This window comes from Amia ocellicauda, chromosome 12 (genome assembly GCF_036373705.1).
Source record: "Amia ocellicauda isolate fAmiCal2 chromosome 12, fAmiCal2.hap1, whole genome shotgun sequence".
Lineage (NCBI taxonomy): Eukaryota > Metazoa > Chordata > Actinopteri > Amiiformes > Amiidae > Amia > Amia ocellicauda.
Genome location: NC_089861.1, coordinates 40541807 through 40567193, shown reverse-complemented (window position 1 = coordinate 40567193; position 25387 = coordinate 40541807). Strand labels below are relative to the sequence as shown.

Below are 25387 nucleotides of genomic sequence, written 5' to 3'. Positions count from 1 at the left end.
TGTGTCTGTGTCTCTGTGTGTGTGTGTCTGTGGAGGGTTGACATTTTTGATATCCATAACATCAGAGCAGATGAGCTGAACATGTTTCTCATTATGCACACTGGGCACACTATATTGAATAGCGATAACACTACACACATATGAACACCAAATTATTGCTGAATCTTTAGTTATGCTAACTCTGAAAATGATAAAATGATCATCTGAAACACACAACAATAAAGCAACGAACATCATTCCACAAAGCAAAGCGAGCACATACAAGGATACTGTAAATTGTAAATGTACGCATACACTAATGTACAAGCACAATGACCATGAACTCAGACCCAATTCTTGGTGGGGGGGGTTTAAGACTAGAAAAGTCACTGGTGCCATCACTGGTATACATTGATTACAGATCGGGCCCTTTGTTCAGTGTGGCCACTGCTACCTACCTACATACCAGAGGAGGCTGGTGCATAGAGGTGCGAGAGAGCAGTTCTGGATCAAACACACCTGCTGCTGCGCTCTGCTCTCCAATGCGCACTGCAGGTCAGTCTCAGGACCAGACAGTGCGCAGTAAGTTGACCATTGAAATACTCTTGCTGTGCTGGATTTTATTTCTGCTATGACACTGACAATTTGATGAATGGTGAAAGCTAGTTTAGGGTTACCATACATCAGAGGAGGCTGGTCCACAGAGGCAGAGGAGGTTGCTCCTCCTCTATCTTTGAGTGTTTAGCTGTTACTGTTTCTTCAGTTATATTTGTACTATATTACCTTGTTATAGTGTTAAAATGTATTTTCATTTAATAGTGTGGTTTTTCAAAGTAAATACTTTTTATATACATTAATCATATTAACTAAAACAAATATGATATTCTTTTTAGTAAAAATAATACTAATCGTTAATGTTATTTATTGTTTGTTATTGATTGTTAAAAAAATATGTTTTAGCTCACAAGTTTTTGTGTTCTTTTCTTGGTAAAGCATTTTAGCACCTTTTTGCCATGTATTGAACAAATAAGTGCTGTTTTTTATTTGACCTATTTGTATATATTTGCACAGTATATAATGTTACATAAGGGTCCAGGGATTGAATGTTACACTCTTAACATACAGTGTTAAAGATGCATTCTAGTGATGTTGGGGGGAGTTGTGTACCCATTCTCTCCAGTCAGGCATTTTCTTTATTTTTGCATATTAAGGGGACCCTATTTTGTTCACTAATACCATTCCCTCTTGCACTGAACACATGCTCAAGGAATGTGTCCATATTGAAGCACTTTTGGGGGTGAGGCGGGTGGAAAAGTTGTCTGTATTGTCTTGTGTTCATGGCAAGAAGGCATCACCGTTGTCTATTGTGTTCATTTTAAAATACATTTGTCACTAGCAAATGGTAGCAAATATGGTGGTACATTAATGCTGGATTGTTATGAATAGTCCAGCTTATCCTTGTAATTTGCTTCAATCTTGACTTACAAACTGAGTTTTTAAAACCAATTTTAAAAGCATGCCCCCAGACCCCCCTAGCAGACCTCTCTGTAATAATCATGGCCTCCTTATGGCCCCCGCCCCATTTTCAAAATCCTAGAATCAGTGAAATGATTTTTGTCCTGTTTTTCATGTTGTACAGAATTGATTTCTTATTATCATGGTTGTACAGTAAACTGTCCAATTTATTAATTCGGGACCGTTTAGCCTGGAGCTTAGGCTTACTCAAATCTTCCTCTTGAAAGTGGCGACTGCAGACGATAGTATGAGGGGTTATGCTGAACTGCTCACACCAAATATTTTGTATCCACTTTTTGAGAGTATCTTCCATGGTAGGAAAAGTATGAAAAGAAAGCTCAACACGCAGTTGAACTAGAGGAAGCCTCACGCAGCGGGACATCTGATACCCCACTCCCCCGCTGTTATTGTGAAAATGGTGCGGTCGAAACACTTGGCCAGTCAGATGTGCGGAACACACTGATGTGCATTTTGCAGCTCAGCAAAGCGGAAACTGACTAGCGAGTCAAAATGCCTCACCAAAGGCAAAAATCAGGGGACAGAGAGGAAAAGGAATCAAAAGAAGCAGAGAGGCAATGGCCACATTTCTTGCAAAGCATGAACACCAGGTATGATAGGCGAAGCTGAACATGGCAAAAGTGAGGAGCTGGTAGACTCGCAAATAAAACGTCAGCTAGAAAGCTTAACCTTTAAATAACGTTAGCACATTCACTTCACTAGATAAGACAAAAAAACACTGCTTCACTGGCCATGAGAAGGGCTGTGTACTAACCCGGTATTAAACGGGCCCCGGTGCTAAATGATTAAAGACTGTAGTATTGATGAGCTCCGACGTTACGGTTCTTTTGAACGTGTCGGTGTCATTGGAAATCACGCAGCTGCAGCCGCTGCTCTGCTCTGTCGGACTGACACACACACACACACACACACACACACACACACACACACACACACTATGGCAGGGATGGCGAACCCGTAATGCAACGTCTGAATTTCAGTGTGAATACATACACAATAAAATAGCACCCTTCCCAGTAACTAGAAATACCACGCATTAGGCTGCTATGGGTTAGATCATGGGTTTTCAAACCGGTCCTGGAGTACCCCCTGCCCTGCTGGTTTTTGTTCCAATTTAGGTTTTAATTACTTAATTGAATGGTATATTGCTTTGTTAGGTCAATTAAGGATTCAATTAAGCAATTTAAGACCTCAGTTGCTGTGAACATTTTGTCAGGGTTCACATCGCAAAAAGTGAGACAAATTCACCTCCATTTGCGATGTATTTTCTTCATCGATTCGCTGATTCTGCGATGCATTAAAATACGTTTTTCCGTCCCAAATCAAGCATCGAAAATGCGTATAAGCAATGCTGAGGTACCTCCCCTTTAAGATACGCGTATTTTTTTTTTTTTATTGTGACGCCCGAGAGGCGGCCCGCACTCCGTGCCCTGTTACCCGAATCCCGTCCCTCATTGGCCAGCGGGTCTGTCACTCATACAGGGCAGGGCTGTAGCTTTCCAATTACACCAGACACGCCCATATCCGAGTACTTGGCTGCGCTGCGGGTTTGTGTGAGAACAAATAATCACCACTTTTGATAATTGGTAGACCAATTTAAGTTGCTAATCAAGCAACTCGTGTTGCTAAGCAAAATTATATTTGATTAGCATAACTACTATGCAAATTTGAGACAACAAAATGTACGCTGCAGTTGGAACAAAAACCAGCAGGGCAGGGGGTACTCCAGGACCGGTTTGAAAACCACTGGGTTAGACGATTGCACTGACTCCTTTTTTCACACGCAAAATTACATCGAGAGCAACAGACATGGACGGTCACTACTACTGAGTTCAGGCAATAATTACTATGCATGCTATTTAAAGTCGTTCACATTGTCTGGCAAACCCAGCGGATTGTACATCACGCATCACACTCCCCTCACACAGACGCACACAAAGAAAGATATAGAGAGACACAGAGAGAGACAGATAGAGAGAGAGAGCGCTACAGTAATTAACGGAGCACAAGAGGTGGCCGCCGAGGCCACACAAAACACGACAAAGTCAGCACAGTTTCCAAATCGACCCTATTATTTAAAATATATTCAAACTCGGCATTTACGTTTTCAAAGGAAAACAATCTGCCGGTTGTCGTGGTTGGATCGATCCATAATAATGCTAACAATGTTCCAATTTCCCAACTTACATAGCTAGCTAGCGTTAACTAATTTGACTCAGATCAGTGTAATGTGTGATGCGCTGCATCACTACACTGCATGCTCACGCAGCAATGACGCAGTGACACAAATGGAACTGGCTGGCACTTATTCTGCTCGGTGATATTCTTGGTTGTTCCATGGTGGTGCTAAAGTGGGGCTGTAGCCTAACCAAGCCATACCCCGCCGCCACCCCTGACGCTGTGCAAGATTTCTATGAGGGCAATTATTGCTGTGAGTGACCTAGACAGATGTCATCATGGGCAGACTCTCTATATATATTTTTTTTTTCACAATAATTCATATTGTCTTGTGCATCATAATAATTGTAACCACGTGGCTGATGTGTACACTCTACCCTTGGCTAAATTACTGACCATGCCACTCGTTTCGCCCAAATAGTTTTAGATATAATGCGCACAACTCAGGTTTCCCCCTACAAGATCTTTTTAATCAAATAAAAGTAAGCAGAGACCGGAATAAATTGTACAAAATGTTTAACAGTTTATTACAAGCAAAAATCCAAGAATAAAAGCAGGATATGCAATAAACGATTCAATAATTATTCATCTTAAATGCCAAAGGCGAACTGGGGTTAGTGAAGTAAAATAAACAAATAAACCACACTACAAACCAAACTCTAAATGTGAAAACAAATCGTGATCATTGTAACAACTCAACTCCAAAAAAGAAACCATTCAAATAAGAAACCCCAACTACCCGTTCACCAAGTGGCAATTAGACAGATGACTTTTAAAACTATTGTACGTTACAAATCATAATATAACAATAGTTTAAAGATGGATAAAAACAAAGAAAAAAATACATAAAATCCATTGTCAGCATGATTAAACAAAAGTTACCTAAAATGCAGTTTAAATCCAGTTACCTCGGGGAGGACAGGTATGCAGAGCAGCTTCCTTCATCCAAATCCTGTCACAGAAAGTTAGATGAGTTGGGAGCTGTGAACACAGGTGGGACTTGATAGGGGTGGGACACTTTCCTGGTTTTCTTCTATTTTTACCCCTGTCAGAGATCCCAGTTTAATACTAATGTCTAATCAGATTAATCTGTGTCCCAGTCTCCCTCTTTCATATGATATGCAAGTATTACTGATGTAACAAATATCATTTTATTTTCTAGAAAGGGGTGAGGTGACACATTAGCTGACTAAAGTAGGTAGAAACTTTTTTTTTTTAATCTATGTACTATTTGTCAATAGTGAAGTCATGCTGGATTCCAAGACGTGTCTCAGGCTGCCCTCTGACAGAGAAGGAGCTTATTAAGGGCATGTGTTGTGTGCAGGGTATTGTTATTGTTGTATTGCTATGACCAGCAGTACATATTGTGATATTGTGGAGCAGTGTAGCACAGTCACTCAGAGATGGCTCACACTCTGGGCCCTCATTCACCACAGCCCAACACTATAATGGGGATCCCAGACTGACGGGTAGTGGCAAAATAAATCAGTTTTCTGTTGGTCTCAGTGTAGGATGTTGTTAATATACACTGCACTGCTGGGTTTACAGGTCACAGTGAGTGTCTCTCCTGGCTGAACAGATTTCACTGATGGAGTCTGAGTCACAGTATACTGTCCGCTGGATTCTGGAAACGAAGAATAAAAATAATGCTTACATATATATGTAATATACATGAAAACAATCTGATTTGATCTGTGAGTTTGATGTGTGCCTGTTTAGATATTACAAAGAAATACATACAAAATGGAAATAATAAAATCAAAATAATTCCCACCCTGAGTGCAGAGTGTCCAGATGAACATGGTGATGAAAGTCATTGTTGATGTGTATTGTGTTGGCATGAAGGGCAGCTGTCGGTCATGAAGTGTTAAACTCACAGGCTGTAAACACTCCCAGAGCACTGAAGCATGTGCTGCCGGTGCCAAGTGTCTCGTTGTCGGACCTGCTGCATGGATTCCCCAGATCACCGCTACCTGTCACCCCTGTCTCAAGTTTTGTGGTTTCCCTTCTAATAATTTCATTCTTTTCTTTCTTCAAATGTACTTAAACCAAGGAGTACAGTTTTTGAACCATTCAAGACGATTTTATTAATTTTCCTTTTTAAAAAAAAACTGGTGGTTCAGTTAATTTGCTACAGAAATTCGATACCCTCTCAGTAATGTTGTGTAGATTGCTAAATGGAGAGTCTTTGACAGCATAAACATATTAACTGTGTAGTGGTGCACCTCAACAGCTTAACAAGCTTTCCATTTCCATTTTCAAAATAAGAAGCAGAATGTGCTCACAGGGCTCCCCAATTATTGACATTTGAGGCCAGAGGAGTAAATTGATGCACATTGAATGTCATATTTTTTTCTCCATAAAGGATCTGAACACAAATTACAAATTCTACAAGGATAAGGGCAGCAAAATGAGTATCCCGCGTATCAATTTCACTTTCTAACAATATATGCATTGGTTGCACAAGCAGAGCAAATTGAGCATTATTTAAGAAGCATCTTTCAATCACAAAGGCAACATGTTCCCTATGACCCACTGGGCTTTGGAAAGCTGTTCCTCTGCTCTATATCGGACCTCCGGATCATTTGTTTGTTGCTAATTGATTGGTATAAGCCCCAGGTGTGTACAATCCCCCAGGAAATTATATACTAGGCTGCAATTTAGTGCGTATCCTGCACTTGTGTTGCAATCTGACCCAAAGGGCAACACCTTTGAGTTACTAACTTAATCCTGTACCAATGTTTACATATTAGATAACTTTCACCATCTGCTGTCAGAGAAACAATGCACTATGTTTGGCAAAGCACTACGCTATGTACAGAACACACTTATTCCTGGGTAGCTGCTGCCATGCTGGAACAGGCTGGCACACAAAATCAGACGCCTGCAAAACAGTTTATATGTTATTGCTCAACTGTCATAAATTGTAGAATACATGATCTCGATAAAAGCTCAGACATTTATCACACAGGGCAAGCCAGCTAAGCGATGAAAGGAACCATAACCATTTAATGTGCCTTTTCACAATTGCTGGCGCTCTGTGCCACGATCAGCCGTGTTCAGCCAGCATTAATGACACAGGCCGCTTGTCTAGAACGGCAACATGAATTGAGCACCATCAGAGTAAACAGACAGTCGCAGTGCGGGGGCTTCTGTAGACTTTCACAATTATCCGAATTTACTTTTCTCACTTGAATTCTGTGCTCTCTATATTATCGCTGGATCCAGGGGACTGGGGACAGTGCTGGCTCAGTACCGGTACACTGTGTGTGTGTGTGTGTGTGTGTGTGTGTGTGTGTGTGTGTGTGGGGTGGCGGGGGGGGCGTGCTGGGCATCCCAGGTGCTGCTGTCTTAGACCGAGGTGGAGCCCGAGTGGTAGTCTGACGTCACCTTCTCTGTGGCACTCGTCACTTCCTTAGTTATTGTCATCATCGCCGCTGCTGGGGAAACTCTCCACTTTAAAAGTGTCATTGTCCTCACCATACCTGGAGAAATAAAATAAAACGGTTCAGAATGGTTACTGGAAATCAGGGTGTGTGCCCTGCGCTGAAACCAAACACAAGAAAGGACGAGAGTGAAAAGGAAGAAAGGGAAATAAGGAGAGAGAAACGCTCACCTGCACCACAGCTCTCCAGGGTCGACCCATAGTGAGCGCCCAACAAACCAAATGGCCCATCCCTAGCTCCATAATATCACTATCTATATCATATATGTTTGCTTATATATTGACTTAAATACGGTGTTGCTTATTTATGGTGTATGCAACTGTGTTAAAGGATTTATGTACAAGGTTTCTTCAGTTTAATCCAGTACCCCCCCCCCTATACCAAATGGCCCGTCCCTAACTGCACAATATCACTCTATACGTTTACTTGTATTTTAACGTAGCTTATTTATGGTCTATGCAACTGTATTTAAGGATTGATACACACGTTTTCTTGTCTTTTGGCTTTGTTTTAGGATTATACTCACGTTTAATGATGCTCTGGTCACTCCACAGACTGCCTCTGTTGTCTGCTGCAAGTGGTACATTCGATTACATCTTGACGTGCGCTAGTAGCGATCGTTTCCAGTACATTTCTATATAAAATACTACCGGAGTTAGGCTGGAGGACACAAACCGAACGCAACCGCTGGCACATTGTCAGTTGCACGCATTCGTGAAACTAGCGCACCGAATAGCGCACCGAGGAAAAATCTGAGGATTTAAATCGTAACAGCTGTAAAACGTAAGATAATATGCACTAGCCACACGGACTAGTTCTAGAGAATCTGTACTGGTCCGCAGCGAGCTGCACTAGCCATTGGCAAGCGGGCTCGCGTTAAGATCGACCCCTGTAGTAGAACAGTGTGTCTCTATGGTTACCTATGTAGAAGCCCCAGTATAGACCAGTGTGTCTCTGGTCTATTAGATGGACTGTATTATAGAGTTAGACTTATAATTGTCACATTGTGCCAAATGTTGTGTCAAACGTAGTGAGAAGTCTGTTAATTATACAGTAGTCAAGCTGGCTTGCATTAGTCAGTCACTAGTCAGTGGGAACTGTTTCTCTTTGGGTCTAGTCCAGTATGGTCCTGCCTATGACTAGTCTATTGTTGAATGGATTGTTGTTTTAATGAGGGCTGAGATTCTAGTCCAGTTGATGTTCTACTCTCAGACTTTTGATTTTAAAATTTACTTTTCACGTTGTGCCTCAGAATGCTCAGGAGTATATGAATCAGATGTGAATTGATAATGAAACAATGATTGGTAAAAATCGATGAAGATCGATGGTTCCATGTTTATGAAATGTTTTGATTCTTGAAGGCAATGTCACTCAATGTGTGTGACTTCTTAATAATGAGTATTACAGTTCAGGCCAAATGGCAGCTGGAATTTGAATACTCTGTATTTCATGTGTTTTAAGTGGTATTGTTCAAATACAGCACATTTAGAAGCCTGAATGATGCAGCAAATTGACAAAACATTGAGTGACAGTGAGTGCAAATTAAATAAGAAATAACAAAGTTTGTTACAGTTTTAAATAATACAAATTGACAATATTTTCAACAATTTTCTTTTCCTGACACACTGGTCTATACTGGGTCTACTACATAGGTAACCATGGAGACACACTGGTCTATACTGGGGCTACTACATAGGTAAACATAGAGACACACTGGTCTATACTGGGGCTACTACATAGGTAACTATAGAGACACACTAGTCTATACTGGGGCTACTACATAGGTAACCATGGAGACACACTGGTCTATACTGGGGCCACTACATAGGTAACCATAGAGACACACTGGTCTATATGGGGCTACTACATAGGTAACCCAGGGCTCTACAGTGTGAGCGTTATGCTCGAATTTGTGAGTGAAAATAATGTTGTGCGAGTGTGAAATACAATTTGGGCGCACAGTGCGTATACAATATTTGAACTCTATAAGTAAATACTACATTGACAGGATTTTGATAATAATTATATCTTACACTAATCATTATTACGTTAGAAAATGTGGGAAATGTAGTTCGGTTGTGGATTGTCGCAATTAACCGAGAAGGCAATGAAAACTACAAGAACCGTGAATGACGTTCATGACCCAGTGCTGCAGCGGTACATTTGGTACGACATCCAATCACCTACCATCTGGCGTTAGCCGCCTCGTCATTAAAACACACTTACAGATACAGTAGTACTCAGCGACAGCGGGGCTGCCAATGACTTAGCGATAAAGTTGATTAAAATCGAATAAAATCTTAAAATGTAATTAATCGTCGATTACTTGGGTCTACCTGGGGCGCAGCTACTAGAAAAAACCACCTTGAGAGAGGCAACAGCTTTACCCGTGGAAAGTAAAGGAGCACTTTACATTGAATTTACACTGGAGAGTTTGCTGCAACATGTGCACGGGTGAACTCACACGGTGCGGGCACAATGACACAGAAAACTGAAGAGACGCACTGGAGCCGATGGCAGGATGGAGACATTCAGCTGGTACATTTCTGGACCGAAAACTTGTCCATTAAGGATGGCACAGTGGACCCGTTTAAACCATACAAGTACTCAACCTTTCTGTTACTTGAGTTACACCTAGTTTCTTTCTTACGGTGGCCCTGAAGTGCAACTGCTGAAAAAATAAAACAGCAGCTGCGAGATTTGCAGTGGCTGTGAGATTTGGAAGTGCTGAAAAATGTATTTTGTAATAATTATCTGAATCTCAGCCAATGAGTTCCTCATCCACCTAACAGACACTCATACAAGACAGTGTCCTAGTCCTGCGCTCTTGTTGGGAAGGATATATCACAAGAACCATCTTAAATTACCCACTGTTCTAAAACTTACTATATAAGGACCTACCTCGCTCTCCTTGTTTGTTGGGTAGAAAGATTGTGGTGGTTTTGACTGTGTTAATATATATATATATATATTTTAAGGATTGCTTGCGTTTTTGATTTGGACTCTTACTGAGAACCCTAATTTTGTGATTGAACCTGGACTGGCTGAGGACCCACTACCTACTGATTTGGACAAACACTTTCACAATGTCAGAGAAGCCTTTGTGTTTGATCACTTTGTAAACTTAAGTGATGGTAACAAAGAAGGAAACCTGGACCCCACCGGACCTCACTTTCGCAGCCCCCCAGCTCCCCCGGACCTCACTTCATCAGCATCAGGTCTATACTGGGGCTTCTACATAGGTAACCATATGTAACGAGGAGTTAGTAAATGTCCTGCTGTTGTAGGGGTTCTAAGCTAGATATCTTGGATGGATGAGAAACTAAAGGATCTAAGTTCGTGCCCCCAACACAGTTTGTCCCTATACCCCCCAAATTTGAGGTATGTGCCCATCCTGCGTTATATATTTTTTTACATACCGAAGTATAGCTGTGACCTAATTTGGCAAAGTAGGGTAGTAGATAGTAGGGTTTTTTGGGCGCGGCCTATTTTGTTATGACGTATGCCCTAAGCTTATTAATATTCCTACGTCATAATTGGGGGGCGTGATTTTAGGTAGATTTATTTCCTTAATTATTCCTACGTCATATCCGTCAGAAAGTGTACACCCATAAAACCCTGAACAACAAGGCCGCCCATAACCGGTTGTTCTTGTTGTTCTTGTTGGTCAACTGTAGAGTGTGAATGGGTCGGCTCTTCCTGTAGTGGTTGGGGGTCTTTTTTAAATATGCATGTAATGGTCCCAGGTCTTAACAAGGCCTGTTTTGAATTAACAATACCATTTTGAATAGTGCGTTTATCATATTCACACTGTCTCTGTCTCTGTCTGTCTCTCTCTCTCTCTCTCTGTCTCTCTCTCGCCCAAGCATTTTATAAGATCAACAAGTTCTGTTGTCTGTAATGGTCCCAGGTCTTAACAATGCCATTTTGAATAGTGCGTTTATCATATTCACACTGTCTCTGTCTCTGTCTGTCTCTGTCTCTGTCTGTCTCTCTCTCTCTCTGTCTCTCTCGCCCAAGCATTTTATAAGATCAACAAGTTCTGTTGTCTGTAATGGTCACAGGTCTTAACAATAACATTTTGAATAGTGCGTTTATCATATTCACACTGCCTCTGTCTCTGTCTGTCTCTCTCTCTCTCTGTCTCTCTCGCCCAAGCATTTTATAAGATCAACAAGTTCTGTTGTCTGTAATGGTCCCAGGTCCTAACAATGCCTGTTTTGCATAGGGTACTTATGTTAACCCCAAGGTATATGGCTCTGTCTCTCCCCTCAAATTTAATTAAAAATAAAATTAAAAAAAGAGGGTGGGTGGGTGTGTGGGGGTGTTGGTGTGTATAGGTTAATTGTTTTTGTAAAAAAATAAATAAAAAAAAAAGCTGTGGTTATATTTTATCTCACACATATTGTGTTCATTCGTTTTACTTAAATACATTCTAGGGTCTTAAAGCTCATAAGAGTTAGACTTAAGATAAGGATATGTTTTTAAGGTATTTTAGCAGTCTCATTCCCTAAAGGTAAGGAATCATTTAAAAAATAAAAACAACTGATCACTCAATGCTAAATAGATCACAACACTCAAGGCTAAATCACTAACACCCGGGGGGCGGGGTTGGGCTCAGACAAACGTCGGTATGGCGTGTGTTATCAAAACATTCAGAATACTTTTAAACTATATAATTTATAAGCTTTGTAAAATAAACCCAAATATCTCTTTTGCGGGGATAAACGCTGTTCTGAGTAGTTTGTGACTTGTTTAATACCAAACAAAGCATCGCTATTAAAAAAAAAAAAAAAAAAAAAAAAAAAAAAAAAAGCTGTGGTTATATTTTATCTCACACATAATGTGTTCATTCGTTTTACTTAAATACATTCTAGGTTCTTAAAGCTCATAAGAGTTAGACTTAAGATAAGGATATGTTTTTAAGGTATTTTAGCAGTCTCAATCCCTGATGATAAGGAATCATTTAAAAAATAAAAACAACTGATCACTCAATGCTAAATAGATCACAACACTCAAGGCTAAATCACTCACACCATGGGGGGGGGGGGGTTGGGGGTGGGCTCAGACAAACGTCGGTATGGCGTGTGTTATCAAAACATTCAGAATACTTTTAAACTATATAATTTATAAGCTTTGTAAAATAAACCCAAATAGCTCTTTTGCTGGGGATAAACGCTGTTCTGAGTAGTTTGTGACTTGTTTAATACCAAACAAAGCATCGCTATTAAAAAAAAAAAAAAAAAAAAAAAAAAACGCTGTAAAAGCGCTACTTATTTTAGATCTTTATAGTTATTTTCTTGGCTCAGGTTGTTTTTTAGCGCGTATAAAGGTCTGAAATATTCTTAGTGTTTATTGACTATAGGTCTTGATGCTTAAAAATGTTTTTTGAGAGACCAAAAGGTTCTAATAAAAGTTTAGAGTAGAGAGGAGAGAGATCGTCGCCATATTGGTGTCTATTTGAAATTTGATGCAGGGTCATTTTATTGGTTGTTTTTGATATGTTAATTGGTAACAGGATGGCACAAAGGACAGCCCAGAACAATGCCTTACAAGCAGATCCGGCAGCGGGCCGTCAGTATAAGTATGAAGGTCTGGTCTTCAGCTCGACAGACTCGTACTGACCTTTCGATTTAAGCCTAAAGATCAACAATGTCCGGAAACAACATCAACGACTTCGATTTAAACGAGTTTTTAGGTAAGTCTTTAAATTATTTTCATTGACTCAGAGCGTGTTGCGGTCATGTATTGTAAATAAGGTTATACCATCTGTTTTAAGTTCTGTAAAATTATTTTTCAGCCAGTCAACAGGAGTTAATTCCCAACGCTGAGGAGATCATCTGGAACAACGACGGTAAGATTTTTGTGTTTGCGCTCAAGGGTTCTTATGTATGGTTGTGTGTGTGTGGTTTTGAAGCGGCTCATTAGAGTTATGAAAACGTTTTAATATATATTAAAGCCAGTCTCTTTAATTACACAGAAACTATCGAAAGGCCTGTGATTAATGTCTCCGAGGAGCAAACAAGAGAAGTGGTTGTCCCTAGACAGGCGGTCTGTCGTCCGGGTAAGAACTAAACCCCTGTTTGTTTGTATAACGTTTCTGTAAGATGTTTGAGGCCCGTTTTGTTAATTTTAAAAAATTATCCTTTCTAACAGTATTAAGAAACGTGGTTCGAGACAACGAAAGGCCTTCCACATCGAGGTCTTGTTTCGTTTTACATTCGAGAACCGTAACCTTTCAAGAATCTGAAAGGCCGTCAGCCCCGGTATCTGATAGCGGTGAGTATATATCTGCCGTTTGTAAGAGGTTAAAGCTTTTTATAAAGCGGGAGTGGTTAAAGGTTAAACATGTCTCTTACCTCCACAGAAGTGCAAAAAGCTAAACCAGCTGAAAAACATAAGAAACGATTATTCTTTGGAGGTAAGTAAGATCTTTCAAACTTTAATGTTTTTAAAAGGGGGTTTGTTTGCCCGTTGAGGGCTGATATTTAAGCGACGGGTGCCCATTTCCTGTAGGGCGGGGGGTTCTGGGAAAGATCTTTAGAAGTCCGGACAGGTCTAGGCTTGTTTCTGGGGCATGTGTTTAGAAATGACCGATTGGCCTACCGTCTGGTTAGGAAGTAAAGCTGTCCGAAAGGTTTTAGTAAGTTGTTTGGCTTATCTTCCGCAATTATACTTCTGTTTTAAAGTGGCTGTAGGAAAAGGCTTGAAGGTGTTCATTGTATTTAATATTTAAACAGATCGTGAAAACGTTTGTGAAACAGGAAGTCCCGGGATCAGGAAGCGTTTACACTTGGAAGGTTCGTTTAAAAATGAAATGTGGTGTGGGTGTGTGTGTATAAAAAGTTTTATTAACAATATTACAGTTTTTAAAGAAACATTTAAGAAACCGTTTATTTACAGAGGCTTCTCTGTTTTACATTTATTATCAAGTCCTAATAAATATATTGTCTGTAAATAATAAGGCGTTGTAGTGAATGTCTAAGACTATTTTCAAAGGTCTAAAAAAAGCTAAAGGTTTTGAAGGTCCTGGATATGTTGTTTTAAGTTTGATTTCTGTCGCCGTTTAAAGATGTAAATGTAATGTATATTTTTATTCTACCCAAGACTCTTGGGATAGTCATTCTGTGGATGAGCTATTGAGGACAATCACCCCGTCTAAGTGGGATCAAACATCTTCCCCGGAGAGATCACCGAGAGGATCCCCCACGGTGGTCTTGGAGACCCCCCAACATCTACTCAGGCCACAGCCTTCTGGGGGTAATTCAACAACCCAGATTCAGCCCGACGCATTGTCGGTCGGAACAAATACAGGCAACCAACAACCTCAGGGGTCGCCGTCAGTCAGGGTTGACACACCACCCAACGTCGGACTGGTTTCAACATCGCCCCCCCCCCATCCCCGTTTCTTGGCTACAGAAACGCTGAACAGTACACCGCGATTGGCCAGGGTGTCACCGCAAAGGCCTTCTTGGTCTCCGTCCGTGAGTATACGCTCGCACCCTGCCTCCTTCGACCGAGATTTACCGGAGCGACCATCCTTTGAAGCTGTGCCAGGACACCATTCCCCGGAGCTACTTCCTGAAGGTCGGCATGAGTTGCTACGTACTTTGTTACTAAATCAAAGACTTGTGTTAGTGGGACAAAACCTTGTGATAGAGAGCCAAAACACCCTTATTAATACCCTTACTAACGAATTGTACCGTATTTAATGTTTTAATAGATACAGAACGTCTTACTATTGTGATTTGTTGGAAAAATAAGAAATAAATAAAAAAATGTCCGGACTTGGTAAAAGAACTCACAAACTAAAGGATTATGATCAAGTTAGGGCCCCAAAAAGACCTTCCCGAGAGAACATCCCCGGCCCTGTTGTGAACTCCTCTGATGTCCCAATGAACCAGGAACTATTACAAATGATAAATGATTTAAATAACCCCCAATCACCCCCGATAGAATGTGAATTAACAGACTTACCGGTGAACCCCGACCTGTTACAGATGGTCAATGATCTAAATAACCACCTCCCAACGGTAGAGCTTATAGAGGTTCAACCCCTAGTTCACCCCGATTTGTTTGAAATGGTGGAGGCTTTGGAGTCGCTACCCCGACCAAATTCTGCCCCTGTTATAAATGATTTGAGACAATTAGAACACAGTACGGCGGCAGAAGCAGCCGTCACTATAGAGGAGGGTCTTGACATTAACCGGTTGGATATCTTTGAAGGACTTTTACGGGCTTTAAATGAGCCTCCTCAAAAAGGGGGTTTTGTAGATGTCAGCAGTGGGGGTGTTCGGAATGTGGAGGGTTCTGAGACTGATAAGGTTGTGGAGGACATGCTCTGTGAGAATGTAGGGGTTGAAGGCTTTGTTCAAAATGATGATGTGGCCAAGAGTAACAGTGATCCCGTGATTATAGATAGACCGGCCTATAACAATTTTGAAATGATTCAGCGTTTTAATTTTGCAGAACTTTTAAATTGTGACAATTATGCCGAAATATTTGTCAACATACACGAGGCCTTGCAAAACATGCTTGAACAGGTTGCTGAAAGGGTCAGACCTCGAGATGTTGTACAGTTAGAACTCAGAGGGGATGATTTGTTTAGCAACCTATCTGTAATGATGAGTGGTGATAATTTAGATGTTGATGAATTTCTGGCTAAAATCGAAGCGTTATTGCAAAGTAACGCATCCATCTTAGCGGATGAAAGTCTGTCTCTGGTAATGAATGTGGTTCGTAACCCTGAGGGTGGGGCACTTAGAAGACTGTCGAAATGCTTGAAGAACGACATAATTAGGAACAAGCTCAGGCAATTAGTGGTGAGTTCCAATGGGGACAATAAGCTCTGTTTTGCTTACAGTTTAATAAAACTACTTACCCCCGACATGCCTGAACCCCAAGCTATGCAAGAGGCTTTAATGCTTCATCAGAGGGCCGGCTTAAACTCTCAACAGATGGTTGCCTTTTCAGACATTACCAGGTTTGAGGAGTTGTTGTCTTTAAAAATTGTTGTGTGGTACCGTTGTGAGGTAAAGGAAGTATTTGTGAAATTTCAGACACATCCTGAAACCCATACACAGACACTGTTTCTCTTCCTAAGTGATAGTCATTACTTTGGAATAAAGAGTTTGACGGCTTTTTTGGGTTGTTCGTATGTTTGTCATTGGTGTTATAAGGCCTTCAATGATAAGCTTAAGCACCGCTGTGACGGTTACTGTAACGTCTGTTTCAATCCGCAATGTCGTAAGGGTTTGGCCCCTACCATCCGATGTAAAGATTGCTTAAGGATTTGTCTCTCCGCGTTCTGTTTTTCCGAACATAAGGTACAGAGGGCCGCTGCTGAGGGGGTTAAAAAACGGAGTTATTGTGATCAAACTAAATATTGCCCGCAATGTTGCCTCCAGTACCGTTTTTATGAGGCTAAACCACACAAATGTCTGGAGCCGAGATGTAGGATCTGTAATGCTGATTTAACCCCGGGGTCTGAACACCAGTGCTTTATTCAGCCGGTTAAAAAGGAGCCGCCGCACAACCGGTATGTCTTTTTTGATTTTGAATGCCGGCAAGAAAACGGGGTCCATGTTGCTAATTATATACACTGTATTGACATGTTGGATTGTGAGTGGTCAGCTAGCGGTGAGAGTTGTGTCAGGGCTTTCTTTACGCGGTATCGCGGTCCAAAATACATCAATTACACATTTATTGCCCACAATGCTAAGGGTTATGATTCTTACATTTTGATGAAGTATCTGGTGGAAAATGGGGTGACCCCAAAAATAATAGCTCAGGGTAGCAAGATCATGTGTTTCACCGACGAAGCTTTCAACCAACGTTACATAGACTCGTTAAATTTCCTCCCCATGAAATTGAGCGCTTTGCCTAAAGCTCTGGGTTTTGAGGCTCAGAAGAAAGGCTGGTTCTGCCATTTTTTTAATACTAAGGACACTCAAAATTATCGAGGGTCCTACCCGCCCGCCTCTTATTATGGGGTTGATACTATGATGTCTCATGAGAGGGAGGAATTCTTTAAATGGTACAATACGGTTAAGGGAGGTGTTTTTGATTTCCGCGAAGAGATGGCCGCTTATTGTAAAAATGATGTGGTGATCCTTAAAGAAGCCTGTTTGCGTTTCCGCGCCGAGGTTATCAACACATCGGGCCTCGACCCTTTGCAAAGTGTGACCATAGCGTCTCTCTGCATGAAAATGTATCGATCCAATTTCTTGCAGAAAAACACTATAGCGGTCACCACTTCTGACAACTATCGTGCTAGACAAAAGAACTTTTCGACTGTCTCCATACAGTGGCTGGAATATCTGAGTGCCCGGGATAACATCTTCATCAGACATGCTTTAAATCAAGGGGAAGTCAAAATGGGTCCTTACTACTTAGACGGTTTTAGCGACGTGTCCGGGCGGCGTACCGCTTATGAGTTTGCTGGTTGTATTTACCATGGCTGTCCTCAGTGCTTCGACCCAAACACCTTTAACCCCGTAACACAAAAACTCTGCGGTGACATGTACTATGATTTCCAGGAACGAATTGAAACTTTAAAAAACACCTATGGTTTGAATGTGCTGGTGATTTGGGAACACGCGTGGACGACCCTGAAGCAACAGGATGTGGGGGTACAACGGTTTATGGAAACCTTGGACTTTCCTGAACGTCTAGAGCCCAGGGATGCGTTATTTGGGGGTCGTACCAACGCCCTCTGTTTACATTATGAGGTAAAGGATGGTGAGAGAGTAGATTACTATGATTTCACCAGTCTGTACCCTTATGTCAACAAGACCAAAATGTACCCGGTGGGGCATCCAACCATTGTTTATCGTGACTTTCTCGAAATCGGACAGTACTTTGGTTTGATCAAAGTCACCATGTACCCTCCTCGCGAGCTGTTCTTACCCGTGTTGCCTTACAGGTGTTCGGGAAAATTGATGTTCCCTCTGTGTAGAACGTGTGTGGAAACTGAAAATCAAAATACCTCGTGTCTGCACAGTGATGACGAGAGAGCGCTGACGGGTGTCTGGTGTAGCATTGAGCTTGACAAGGCGGTGGAGAAAGGTTACAGAGTCGGTAAGGTGTATGAGGTTTGGCATTTTTCTGAAAAATCTGATACTCTTTTTGCTGAGTACATTATGACCCATCTGAAAGGGAAACAGGAGGCATCGGGCTATCCCTCATGGTGTGTTGACTCCGCGGCCAAAGAGCGGTACGTTCAGCAATATTTTGAAAAGGAAGGGATCCGTCTAGAGCCGGGGAACATAACTGTAAACCCCGCCAAGAGACAAATGTCCAAACTGATTTTAAACAGTTTGTGGGGTAAGTTTGGGGAAAGAAATAACCGTCTAAACACAACCTTGATTAAAACCCCTGAACAGTTTATAGAATTTATGTTTTCCAAACAACATGCAGTATCACACTTTCAATTCTTAAATGACCACGTGGCACAGGTCCAGTGGAGGGCCCCTAAAGATTTCCCCACCAAACAGGGAAACGTTAATGTTTTCATAGCGGTTTTTACCACGGCTTACGCCCGGCTTGAACTGTACAACTTAATGGATCAGCTGCAGGAACGCACGCTCTATCATGATACTGACTCTGTAATCTTTGTCACCAGGCCAGGGGATTGGGTCCCTCCCCTCGGGGACTACCTTGGGGAGTTAACGAGCGAGCTAGATCCTCAGGACCACATAGTGGAGTTTGTTTCAGGGGGTCCTAAGACTTACGCATACAGAACGGCTGCGGGTAAGACCTGTATGAAAGTTAAGGGTTTCACTCTGAACCATTGTAACAACAAGCTCATTAACATCAAGTCTCTGACGACCCTGGTACAAAGTTTTGTAACCGAGAAAGACGCGCCTCCTCGCGAGATTATTACAGCCGGAAATCAGATCTATCGCAATAAAAAGGGGTACACATTGGAAAATAGATCACTAAACAAACGGTTCAGGGTGGTGTACAATAAAAGAGTGTTGAAGACTGATTATACCACTCTGCCTTATGGATATTAGCAGTGGTTTTGATAACCGCCTTCAACACCCTTTCTCCTGTATTATAGCCGGTCCCTCCAATTCGGGTAAGAGCTATCTTATAAAGAACATCATAGAAGATGTGGACGCAACCGTGTCCCAAGCTCTTGACAACATAGTGTGGTGTTACTCTTGCTGGCAGCCTCTCTACGATGATTTGGCATCAAAAAAAAATAATCTGAAATTTGTGCAAGGTCTCCCCGCCTCGTTGTGTGACGATGACCTGTTCCCGCCCGGACAAACTAATCTAGTGATCCTTGATGACCTGATGGAGCAGGCCGGTGACAACAGTGAAGTGGAAAAAGCTTTCACAAAGTACACTCATCATAGGAATTTAAGTATTATTTATTTAGTTCAAAATCTATTTTTTCAAGGTAAAAAAAGCCGCACTATTAATTTAAATGCCAATTATATAATTCTTTTTAAAAACCCCAGAGATAAACTACAGGTCACCGTCTTGGCTCGTCAAATGTACCCTAACCAGACCAAGTTCTTTTTGGAGGCATTTGAGGATGCCACCAAAAAACCCTACGGGTACTTGATTGTGGACTTAAAAGCACAAACCCCAGAAGACTTTCGCCTCAGAACAGGTTTGTGCCCGCCCGATTGGCCGGCAGTGTATGCGCTAAAGAAAAGGAAATAAATAAGAATGTCTGTTCGGATTAAAAGAAATCTGCCGCTTTTACAAATGTTATTTGAGGGGAGCCCGCGCCATAGGAAAGCTGTGCTGGCAGGGGCCCCCTCGGATTTGATCGAGACCCTGTGTGAAATAGCTTTTAACATCTTACGCGGTAATATACCCCTAACCCCTTCTCAACATTCTAAACTCAAAAAACAAAAAGCGGTTATCAAGATCATCGCTAATAAGAAGTATTCTATTAAAAGAAAAAGAAAGAAGATTAATCAAACCGGAGGTTTTATAGGACCGCTGTTGAGCATAGCCGTGCCTTTCCTAACCAGTCTTCTAGCTTCCAGAGTGAGTTAATAATGGAATATGCTCAGAAAATGTTTTTGATCCCTCAGGAGCAGCTTGAGAAACTGAGAAAAAATGTTGTCGGGCCAGAGCCCATTAGACAAACGGCCGAAAACAACCTGGACTCTGAAATGAAAGCTATACTGGCCAGGGACGATTTAAATCAGTATTCCAAAGCCCAGATGTATAGCAACACGTTACAGCGCTACCTCCGTCTGGTTAGACAGGGTGAAAAAGATCAAAACATTTTAACTTTAACCATGGCCTCTCAAGAAAATGGTTCTGGGGCTGATGCGGGGGGTACGGTTGATAAAGATGTTGCGGTGCCCGAACCTGTTGAGAGTTCAGAGGGAGATGTTGTAACGGATGTTTTGAGAAACATGCCGGCCAGAAGCAAAAGACATGCAGAATATATTCTGCACAAAATGGTTCAGAAACCGCGGGTAACGACTTGGAATGAACAGGGTGAATTTGTTTTTAAAGGACAACTGATCAAAGGTTCACACATGTTTGATTTGTTGAAGAGTGTCACTAGCACTAATAAGGTCCCCGATAGTCGCCGACCTGTAGGCTGGAATGCTTTCCTACAGGCGATGGCCTGTCTGAACATGCCCCAATCAACAGTCCCTAACCAGGAAACGCGACAAAAAATCCGTCTGTGTAAAGAGGTGGCGACTGATCTGACGCCGATATCTCATTACTCTGACCGTGCTGAGCAAACATCCTCAGGATCTATCCATCGTTGGGAAGCTTATTAATCTCATGTTTTTATTTGTCTCCCCTGTAAATAAGGAACCGACAAACAATTTTTTTATTTTTTATTTTTATTTTCAAATGTTGTACATTTATTTATAACATAACCCTGCTTTGTATAAGAATTGTGTTGAATAAAAACAAAACTAATGATTCAAAGGCTGTTTTCATTATTTTTCACTTTAACACGCATGACATCTTTTAAAATCCTCACAAGAACACCCCATCTGTATACATGGCTGGCTAGGTTCGTAAGTAATTGTGTTATAAGGAGGGGTCCACAGTGTCCTGACAAACTCTGCCACTTTTTTATCATTTTGGCCTAAATCCTCACTGTACAAGGACATAATATCGGGGTATGACCTTCCTTTAGATCTATGATATAAGAAAAACACACAGTGTTGACCACAAGTGAAGGTCTGAAGACTTTGTACTTGACGACCGCTGTAAATGGTTTCTTGACAGTTGTTGAGCAGAAAGTTATTGATCTTCCGAGGGAAAGGTCTGAAATCCGGGGGGTTTCCATAGGAATCAAAAAATTCCCCACAGCGGTCCTCCCTTAGATAAATAGCCAGCCAATGTTCTCCGGGCATATTTTTAGGGTGTGTGTTGATTATGTACATTGCAGGTAAATTCTTGATCTTAAATTTAGGCAGCTGGTCGCAGGCGTAGACTCCTTGAAACACTTTCCGTGAGCCGGCCAGGGCATTCATGATGTGGTTGAGCTCTCTGGTGTTCATTTTAATAATAATCATACAGAACGTTTCTCCTCTGATTCACCTCAATAATGTTGTCAAACACAGCATACACGACCATATTTACAGTGCGTGGTAGAGGCTGCTTGAAACGCATCTCCAAACGCATATTGCCCGTCTTCATCAGTGAAAAATGTTGTCCACACTCTTCGTCAGGGGTCAGGTTGAAACCGTACAGGGTGTAACCGCTGCAGTATTCCCGGCGATCGATCAGCAGAGGTTGATCCTTGAGATGGCGACCCGTAGCCAGTACTAGACTGTAATATTCACGAACCGCGTTGCCGTTTTCAAAGTCAGGTTGAAAAGGTCTGGATGGAACCTGCACACCATCGACGTACAGTGCTATAAATTCCGCGTTATAATGTTTAAAGTTAAAGGGGTTCTTGTTGTAAACCCCGGTAAATGCATCATTATCCACGAGACCTATAATAACCTGTTTTGGGAGCTGTCCTAGAAACAGATTTTCCTGGTTCATCACCCGTGTCCCTGAGGGGATACTGTGGACTTTCATATAGACTCTTTCGATCGGGTACTTGGCGTTTGCCGTCATTAAAGCCTGGGCATGTCCTAGTTTAACCGCCGGGGAGACGGATACTTTTTTCACAAACAGCGAGGCCGATAATATGGTCAGTTTATATTTTTCAGTATCAGGGGTCATCAGACAAAAAGCACTTTTACTACGGATCATTTTAATTTTAATGTCTACCCCGTTGAGCATGAGTTTTTCTTGGAAAAATATGTCTGCATGGATATGTCCCATTAGCTCAAAGGTCCTCCCTTCTGTTGAAAAGGCCGTTCTTTTTTGCAAACCCTTATTGAGTCCCTCTGGATCCTGGTCGTCCATAGCTTCCGGGGTGTCTTTGAAGAAAAGGCCGGGGCTGAACTGTTTGCTTAGGGTCTCCTCACTATAATTAAGGATACACTCCATCATGGCCCTATAGGGGTAAGTATTGCTGCTTTGACTAATGAGCCGATCTCCCAGGGTCACATCCACCTGTGAAAACATGGTGGCCACCGGGTAATTGATGACCCCCGCGTTGGCCGTCTTCTCGATTGCATCGCCATCCTCATCAGTCACTTTACAGTTCATTAAAATAAATGTGTTATTCAAATCAATATAATCCTCGCCATTGCCAGCTATAAAAAACTCCAGAGGGGCCGTATCTGAAATTGCGGAAAGAGGGGGTATCTCTACATATATGCTCTTATCTATACTCGTTTGAGTGTATGGAACTGTAAACAGATCCAGTTCTGATTTGACGCATTCTTCCGATAGACTGTGGACAAAAGACATTTTTAAAAGATGTATCCTGAGGCTCTATTTGTCTTTCTTTGCGACTTTCTTTTTGCCGGTTTTTTCTTGTGCTGCTTCCTTCTCCGAGTGTTTCCACGATATGTTGGAGAATGAGAGATTCTTCGTTTTTTGTTAGCCACGGATCTTCGTCGCCCTGGTGGACACATACTGTTTCTTCTTTTACCCCCCCTCCTCGCCATTACCATGAGACCCGAACCCTCCTGCTGCTCATGGCTAGCTGCCCGGTTCATAACATTGGTGAACACGTCACTAACAATATTTTTAGCCGCTGATTTCAAGTGGGGTCTGGCTATAGCAAAGCCTCTCTTAAGCAGGGGTACGGCCATTCTAAAGAGACCACGAAAGAGTCCTCCTAGACCGGCTCCATACATTGTAGGGGCTCCTACAAAACCGGGCAAGCCGTTCCCGGCTTGCATCTTGTAATAATCCACATAGGCGCTAGGATCTACATAACCCCTCGAGGTAGCCATTTTAATAATGTACACACTGTTTCAGGGGTCGAAAATGTAGTTTGACAATAACTTTACCGAAGCGGAAGGGCACGTTGATATTCTGATCCGATTTTACTTCGATCGTGATGTTGTCAAAGTGGGTCTTTGAGACTGGTACGTAGTGTGGCTTGTCATAAGTAATTGTGACCATGTCATTGCTTTTACCTTTAATAAGTACATTTCTCAAAAGGGGGACATAGCTATCCCCGACCCTCTGGTGTGTTATGATATCCGTATACACATAAAGAGTGTAAAAGCCGCCCCTGATGTCGGCCGGGAAGGGGGCCACCACTTCTGAGAACCTGCTCTCTGTGTCAGAATAGAACCCTAATATACGACCCAGTTGTCCGTTGGTTTGAATGCTAATACAAGGTTTTGACACCTTGTACACTCTGTTTTTAATAGGGTTGTAATATAGCTTGATGTTGGGGGTGCCTTCTGAGAACTGTTTATGCATCTCATCTAATATTGTATCCACATTGTCATAATAACCTCCTTGTATCGTGAATGTCCATTGACTCTTTTTAACATCATCAAAAATGGCGAAGGTGGCATCCTTATCTTGTAAAACAGCCCAAGTGTAAGGATACTGTATTTCCGCCAACCCCACTTCCCACGAACCCCTTAGATCTATAGATTTTCCAAATTGTACCGTGTAACTGGATATTTCATTTTTAGGGTATATATCGAGAGAGGCGTTACTGGGTAGAGTCACGTAGAAGCCTCCTGATTCCATCTTGAGTATCGAAAGTAATGACCCCAACACCCCCGCGGACACGTTGTTATAAGGCTTGAATATCACAAACCTGTTGTTCCGGGACCCAACTATTGAACTTTTCAGGCCATCCAAGCCATTTCACCAACACATATTTTTTCCGGTTCTGGGTTTTCTCAGCTAATATCTTTTCAACTCTGTATACAATGTCTTTACCCACAATAATTTTTTGTAACTCGGCTTCGTAAAACGTTCCTTCTATATCCTCCCCGTCATAGTCTTTTAACCGGTACACGGGGGGGTCTCTAGCCACCTGTTCGGTAACTGTAAAATATTCGTCAGAAAATGTTTGTTCATAACCTTTGGCAAAAGTACTCCTTAGCTTTGAAACGCGAACCACATCGCCGATGTTGAACTTATAAGTAGTTTTCCCCTTCTTAATAAATGGGCCGTATAATTTTTTATAGACCTTAAAAGAATTACTTTGATCAACATCTATAGGCTTCATTTTAATACTGGCGTGATACCCTTGGTTGTAAGCATCGATAAAATCCTGAACTTTATCAAAATACTTGAACGTGTTGACCGCTGTAAAATATCTCCACATTTTGGTCTTTATGGTGCGGTTAAACCTCTCCACCACCGATGCCTTAAGCTCATTACCGGTGGTGAAATGATGTATTTTGTGTCTCTTCAGTAGATTCTGAAATTCTCTGTTGAGAAACTCTTTTCCTTTATCAGTCTGCAGTTTTTTAGGACATCGGCCCTGGGACAATATATCCTCAAAGGCTCTTGTCACCGCCCGACCTGTTTTATTATGTAGAATGCGAGCCCAGGCATATTTTGATAACACATCGATACACATCAACATAAATTTGTGACCATTGTTATGTTTTGATAAATTTGACATATCGACTAGATCCATTTGCCATTGTGAGTCTATGTCAGTTGCATATACGCGGTTTCTTTTAAAGTTAATCCTGAGAGGTTTATGTAAGGTATAGGCGTCTTGTTCCCGTAACCATTCTGAAACAACCACATCATTAACCTTCACACCGGCCTCAGCGAGTCCTCTTTGAAAACCCTTCTTACCCGCCAAACCCCCAATCTTTGCTGGGTTGTAGTATAGTTCATGCATTTGGGGAGCTTGCCGAGTCATTCTGGCAAATAAACACACAGACCCACACTATGCGCCAAAGTTTTTATACAAGGTT

The 25387-nt window shown here is 41.8% G+C and overlaps 1 long non-coding RNA gene across 1 annotated transcript; it reads left to right on the top strand.

Annotated features, from left to right (window-relative positions):
• Positions 1 to 13288: 13288 nt before the first annotated feature.
• On the top strand, positions 13289 to 14514 carry LOC136764155 (uncharacterized). Its single transcript, XR_010821159.1, has 4 exons — positions 13289 to 13415; positions 13504 to 13557; positions 13877 to 13936; positions 14244 to 14514. It is a non-coding gene; the product is annotated as an uncharacterized LOC136764155 (long non-coding RNA).
• The last annotated feature ends 10873 nt before the right edge of the window (positions 14515 to 25387 follow it).